Raw genomic sequence first — 7,742 nt, 5'->3', positions numbered from 1 at the left:
AAACCCTGAGTTCGCGAAAATATGCAAAATGCAAATCCGTCCCTAAATATTTAAATTATACCGGGTGTATTAAACGGAAATGAACAACGACAAACATTTTGGGCTCCCCTAAGAGGTACTTATCTCCCTTTTGGGGAAATGAGGGAGTTTACGGCTCATCGGGCTCGTATATTTTGCTAATGTAATGGAAATTTTGAAATATCGCCTCGAAGGGAGATTCTTCAAACGAAATTATTGTGGGCTTAACAATTATTTATACAGTCAAAAGGACATTAAACTATACATTATTGTTGCAAATTAACACCTATTACAATGATGTTACACTTACAGTGTTTTGCTTGACATGTCGTCATTGTCTACGCACGGACATTGCCCATAGAAAAGCATCCTACTACGCCTAACTACGAAGTTACACACATAATATTGAGGATCTTAAAAACAATTTAGAAATGAAATAATAATCCCACATTTTTTGCAGAATTCATGTTTTTCATTACGATATTTTCATAAGTTAAAATGCTCGTTCATTTTTCTGTGGAAAATTCCGTTTCTATTCGCTGCAAAAACAGTTTATTTTTTATTTTTCTAAGTCTTCACTAAATTGTGACGACGGCACGTCAAGGTAACCACTGCGGGTTCTTGTGCAGTCGTAATAGGGGCGAGTTTGCTATAAAAATGGGTAACCTGATGTGCTGTCGTGTGTACATACTTCAAACATCTGTGGAATAATTTGTAGCGACTTGTAACTCATTTAACAGATATTCTAGAATTCTAGATCTTAATTGTCTCGCCAAAATAACGTCTGCAAAGTTTTAATTATTTGCTTCGTTCATTAGTGCGATGAAATTATTTTATCCTATTTAATTCCATGTCCTTTCGTTTAAATTGTTCGTCTCATAAACAAGTTTCGATGTGTATCTATGTCAAGCATGATCCGTGCCAAAACATTGCAAAAACATTTTCAGTACTTAAACATAATAAACTATAACTTGGCGGCGCACTGTGGCAGGCGAGGCGAAGAAGATCGGCAAGACTTGGAGCGAGATCAAACACGAAGCTCAAGACCGAACGCGATGGAGGACTGTTGTGGACGTCCTCCGCCCCATCTAAGGGACATAGAACCTTAACGTCTGCATTTACAAACATTACTATGAAGTCTCACAGTGCGCGTGGACGCACAGGGTGACACATGAACCAATCACAGAGCTCTATTCAACGCTGTGCGTTCGAATTGCTGCTTCACATAAGCAAGCATCATTTGTGAATACGGGCGTAAGTCAAGTAACTCAAACATGATAAACGATATTATCTCTTTTTTTATAGCAGATATTTTTATTATATAATCCACAGAAGACTGCCTCTAGAATGCTTTCTCTCTCTAAATTTAAGATCATACAATCATCACGATACAAATAAAATAGTAATAATTGTCAAATTACAAACAATAATAACATTTGGCGTTGCTAACAATAACCACTACTTTACTGCCAATAAGAAAGCCCAATATAATATAATAATATTTTTTCCATTGCCGAATAAAATCAAATTTTCATGACGTCACTAAGCAGTCCATGAAAGGTTAATCAAAACATTAAACTTAATAACCCCTTTAACCGGCTTCGTAATATTCCGGAACAGTTTCGAAATCCCGAATGTGCTAAGTTTATTAACGAATTTCCTCTTCATGGTTTAATTAAAATTAATTAAAACTCTGCAATGACTTACGGAATTAACTCCCTCTAGTGATGCATTGGCGGAAGTTCGCGTTCTATGTGCAATCGATAACTCAAGTACAAAATCGATTTTAAATGTAACAAAAGTTCAACTACACGTATCGTGAAAATGACACAAAATTAGAAAACTTTTTGGTCATGTCCACGCAACACCAAACAGCGGCTTTATTTTGATTCCGATATTTAATTTTAATATTGCTAAAAAACACCAACATTAAAAAACAAGTTTAAAACTAAGAAGGACTCTCTCAATTTTCGTGTAATCAATAAAGGTACTTTACTTACTTACCTACTGCCACCTCTCGTTCCCACCGCTGCAACGTCTGTGTAGCCAGGATCTACAGCTTGACCAATAAAACTCAACCAGTGAAGGTCAAGTTTGTCCCGGAGGAATGTGAACAAACACACTTACTTAGCATGCCATAATATCCTTACGGAAAGTAAGTGATGTAACTTTTGAAAATATTTTTATACCCATGATCAAGTTTTAAGTTGTCGATAACGATAGACCAAATTCGAATCGTTACATCACTACGCGAACGTAATAACCCAAATTGATTGCGAACCGTTTAATCTGAGAAATTCTGTGCTGAACGTTGATTTTATTTCAGTAGTTTTATTTTATTTTGCTTAGCAATTTGTTAAGCCTTTTTAATCTTAGTTTGATTAATACTATATTTAAATGTTTGTTCTGGAATTGATATTTATCTGGTTTATCTATCGTAGCTCCTAAAAAGATGAATCGATTTTTTTTATTGAATAGAATTTTAATCAAGTGTTTTCAAAAATATCTACCTCTACGTGTAGTTAGGTAATATTCCCTGCGTTACTAAATGTTGTCAATATCAACGCGTCCAAGCAAATTGCATCCAAGCCAATCTTGCAATAAACTCAAAAAGTACAAGCGCTACAGTTTATTTCCTTCACAAGGCACGATCCAGCTGCATATTTTAATAGAGACAGGCTCACAAAGGCACAAAGGAGGTCTGGCAGAACTCGAGGAACAATAAAAGAGTGCCTCGCAAATGGAACATTACGCTGAGCGATGGCGGACATCGCTGCCTTTCACCTGGGCTGTGGTACAAGTTAGAAAAACTATTTTATAGATATTATTGTACCTATAGGTAGTATATTACAAAGATTTCATCAAGCGGCACATTCTGGCATCAGTAAGTAACCGTTAGTTGCTATTTTGCTACATGTTAAGTAGGTATGGTTAATAATAACTGATTAGCGCACTTAGATTTAAAGTCTTCCAGCGATTTGGCTCACTTTTAGCTTGGTCCTGGATTGAATTTTTCAAATATTTTTTCTTCCGGCAACACTGGGTCCACCTCAATGTTAAATATTAATAAAGACAATAATCTTGACATCCCCCAATTTTGGGGGACGACTGAAAAAAATATCAGGAATTTTGAAGGTTTCCATCCCTCTCTTGCTAAGCGAAATGCCAGCTTGAGCTTCTTCGAAAACAGCGTTAAAGAGAAGCTCAGCAGTTTCAGATATTTATATTTTATACAAATTAGATTTTTAAAATTAATTTAATTCTTTAATTAAAATTAATATGGAAGTCTCGGGCGAACATTTACCTATTAAATATCGATCTTGTCTCTGGATGCCTATCACTTAGACCACCTCAACAAGTGGCTGTAAACGCAACGATAGTACCTACAGGTACTTATTTGTTACTACACTTAAACCTTATGTATAAAGGTTTCAGTTGAGAGGCCCTTTATTGCTGCAAGCTTTATAACCGCAATGGAAATAAACACGTATACTTATTGTGCACTAAAGTTTCATCATCTTACGTTTTTTTATTTCTTTCTATAGTCGGTCTTTCTAAACGAAACCTAAATATGTAGCTTCCAGAAAGCAAAAAATAATAAAGTTTTAAGACTTTCATGTTTTACGACACTATTGTCATATTATATGCTATATGTATAAAAACTGAACCGATCGGTTTATCCTTTTGACACAGACAGATACGCAGAAAAAGAATTTGAAGCTCTTTCGATTAGGTTAAAATTAATAAATACTCCTAGAAAATTTCCTGCATTTTAAAATCATGTCTGATACGATTTTCCCCCCAAAAACGTACGAGATCTCAATTTCATGTTCTTTTTTGGATGACCATCACTGTCCTGTTACATAAAGTAAACAAAATCTGTCCTGTTACTTACTTCCAAGAAAGTTTGCAACATTATAAAAATAATAAACGTACGAGAACTCAATTTGTATGTTCCTTTTTGCATGACAGTCGCTTCTCTATTACATCTAGACATTATGCCTATTTTAAAATTAAAATCATGTCTGATACGATTTCCTGCCCTAAAACGTACGAGATCTTAATTTCTATGCTCTTAGCATGACAATCCCTCTTCTGTTGCAAAAGTAAATAAAAAGCTATACAGAACGTCCTCTTACAAGAAAGACTTCTAAATTTTAAAATCATGTCTAATATGATTTTCACCCAAAACGTACGACAATAACTCAATTTCTACTTGATCTTTTTTGCATGATGCTCCCCTGTTACATACACTAAACAAAAGCTACACTGTATGTACAGTTCGATGACAAACATTTATCACAATGCCTGTGTCGCTTTAGCAAAACAAAGGCAGTAGACTGGAATGGTCCCTCGCCATTGTGCGTCTGCAAACGCCATAGCGTTCTATAGAGGCGTAAAACTAATGGACTATGGATGATGTAGATGGAAGTTTGGGATGGAATGGAAGCAAAAAGTTTGTTATTGAAGCCTCTTTGGGATTGAGGACTATAGTATCATATCAATCATCGCCGTCCTTACATAATGGCAAATTAATATAAATTACACTGCAAGTAAGCCATCAAGGAGTGTCATAAAGCGTTCTCTCTTATTTTTATTCAGTCACTATCTTTTTTAAGTTATTTTATCAAGTAGGTGCTAGTCGTCTTATGCCCGTTTTCACCATCAATCCCTAATTTTTAAATGACCCCTATGAAAACAAAATGCCTGTTATGTGTCACCATAGGGGTCACATAAAAATTAGAGATTGATTGTGAAAACGGGCATTACACTAATATTCTCTCGAGAACTCGCGAGTGTAAACGCAATTACACAATTTTTCATAGATCTTGCGTTCAATGCAATATTTAGCCCCAAACTTTTTCAAATTACTTCAAGAACCGGGAGAGCTAGTTACACAAAAGTTGATTGACCTCATAATAAAATTTCACGTTTCCACCTAATTCTATTTCATTTCTTTTATTTATTCTGGAATTTGAAACACTAATTGATCCAAACAATGCAGTCACTCGTGTCGGACGTATTGAGCATCCTTGAAGGGAGACAAGGTCCCGGAAAAGCAAATATTTTTGCCTGGGAATCTTATTTGCCTTTGTTGTCCCCGATCAAAGTAGCCGGGGGTCACACGATGGGTCACTAGGGTGACAACGATTTCAAAATCTGGAAGGAAATAAAATCATGATTAGAATTTATTATCAAGTGACTCAAGTGAATCTGCATTCGAGAATAGATTAAAGCCTGTTGGTCAACTTATTAGTATTTATTAATAAGTACTTAACAAAATATTCTCATTTAAGATTTGTCTGTCTGTTGAAAGCTTACTCTCTGTGTTTTATTAGGTTATGGGTTCAGTCTTAAAGTTTGCTAAATAAATATGTTTAAAAAGTGGATACTTTTGTTTGTCATCATTTAAAAGGAATATTAAAAATGTATCAAAAGTTTTGACCTTTTCTTCACAAATTAGTTTTGAGTTTCGTTCTTGAAGTAAGGGCATTATATTAAAACAGAGCGCATTGGGTTCAAGTAACTCACAGTTTTTTAAACCCTAAGTAATGTAATAACTAGCCATCATATTTTGGACCTTCTCTACCAGTCTTAAGGTCGTGTCTTCTCTCTTAACTAAAGCATGGGGATCCCAAATCAGGGTCACAATCCGTCAGACCTTACGGCGTCACGTGTCGCCAACGCTCCAGGCGTGAAGGTGCTATTTTTGTCACAACAGATTGAACTTCTTATTACTTGCGCATACCTGCCAAGAATAAAAATGTTACATAAGTAGGTGCTATAACTTTAGGAAGTTATTATTTTAATCTTGGTTTTATTTAGTTTATAACTTTTATCCTTGGATTAAGTTGTTTGAGTTCGACGTGGCCTTAACCAAAACGCGTGCATTGAGGGCACTGATTTCGCAATATTCAATCATGAAGTTAACATTTCTGTTAGAATTTTGGTTGTTTTCTGTGTAGGTTAAATTAAAGTTAAAATTAATTTTAGGCAGGTATTTACTACATAACAGGGCGACAGGGTGCAAAAATAAAATGAGTTTTAAGAGTTTTTTAATTGTAATTCCTATCTGTCATCTCCTCTATGTTTACAAATATGGTCACCCTAACAAGATCGGTTTGCCAAAATCTGCACGTTCCGCAATTGTCCAGGGGTTTTGAATAAAATGCTGTTTTATGAAATAACGTGTGGGTGTGACACGAGACATGTCCAAATATTGTGCCTAGAGAATGGGGCGACAGACGGACTGACTTTTTTATTATTTTCTATTTGAGCTCGTCTTTACTTAAAAACTAACTAACAATGTAACACTAGAGTGTGGTTCTGATATAGTAGGATAGGATCATCCTAGTCTTCCGTTGATAAAAGATGACTAATGCCTGCTTTCACCATCAATCCCTAATTTTTAAGTGACCCTTATGGTGACACATAACAGGAATTTTGTTTGCATAGGGGTCACTTAAAAATAAGGGATTGATGGTGAAAATATTAGGCATTAGTCATCTTTTATCAACGGAAGACTAGGGTGATCCTATCCTACTATGTCATCTACTATCCGCCCGTATTCACAAACGATGCTTGCTTAAGTGAAGCAGAAAATCGAACGCACAGCGTTGAATAGAGCTCTATGATTGGTTCGTGTCACCCTGTGCGTCCACGCGCACTGTGAGACCTCATAGTAATGTTTGTGAATACGGCGTGATTCAATGTCATGATCGCTTCGCTGCGTCTTTCTGTGCGTATTATCTACCTCACTACGTAAAGCAATCAAGTGATAATAATTTAAAAGCAAATGCTTAGACATCTAAAGCATTTATTAAATTCAATAAACAGTGACATGAAGCTAAATGAACTATTAATTTTGTGGAGCAAGAAACATTTATACATCGTGCATGAGCCATAATGAGCGTGAACAGAAAAAATATTGAGTTGAGATACTTTTCCTACTAATATTTTTCCTACTAATATTATAAATGCGAAAGTTTGTATGGATGACTGGATGTTTGTTACTCTTTCACGCTAAAACTACTGAGCGGATTTTGATGAAACTTTACAGTATTGTTGTTTATAACCCAGAATAACATATAGGCTATAATTTATGACGATCTGTGGCAAACTGAATTTCACGCGGGTGAAGCAGTGGGCAAAAGCTAGTATCTAATAAAACGTCGAGTGGGATCAGAAATCTTACTCTAAATTTTATAAATCCGATTCAAGTCTGTCAACAAATACTAGTTCAGATCTTGAGTGCAATAAAGATCATCTTGAGATACAGAAAAATGTCGAGAAAAAAGTTGAGTTACAGAAAGGTTAGGCAAACAAATCGAGTGTCGACCATTTTATTCTATTCGACTAGCATTTTCTGATTTACAATCCAGATATCGTCGGAATAGAAAGATATTTACTCGTGAAAAGTTAAAGGGAAATAAAAAAGAGTACTATGGAGTCCTTTTCTGATTTGAGATCTTAAACTTGAACATGCTCAATCTCTACTAAGAGTAGGCGCACACCGTTGATTTTTCGTCGGCCGATAGTTTAGTCGGGCAGTTGATCAGTATGGGCATGTATGGGAGTGCGCACACTACGCCGATTTGATTTGACCGATTCTTCATACAATTTAAAATCGGGCACAACTATCGGCCAACTAAAAATCAACGGTGTGCGCCTAACTCTAAGACTTAAGTTAATAATAGTTAAGTACAGATGATGGAAGTTAAAGT

The sequence above is a fragment of the Ostrinia furnacalis genome, unplaced genomic scaffold (genome assembly GCF_004193835.3).
Source record: "Ostrinia furnacalis isolate ACB-3 unplaced genomic scaffold, ASM419383v2 OfSCF0534, whole genome shotgun sequence".
Taxonomy (NCBI): domain Eukaryota; kingdom Metazoa; phylum Arthropoda; class Insecta; order Lepidoptera; family Crambidae; genus Ostrinia; species Ostrinia furnacalis.
This window is presented reverse-complemented; position numbering follows the sequence as displayed.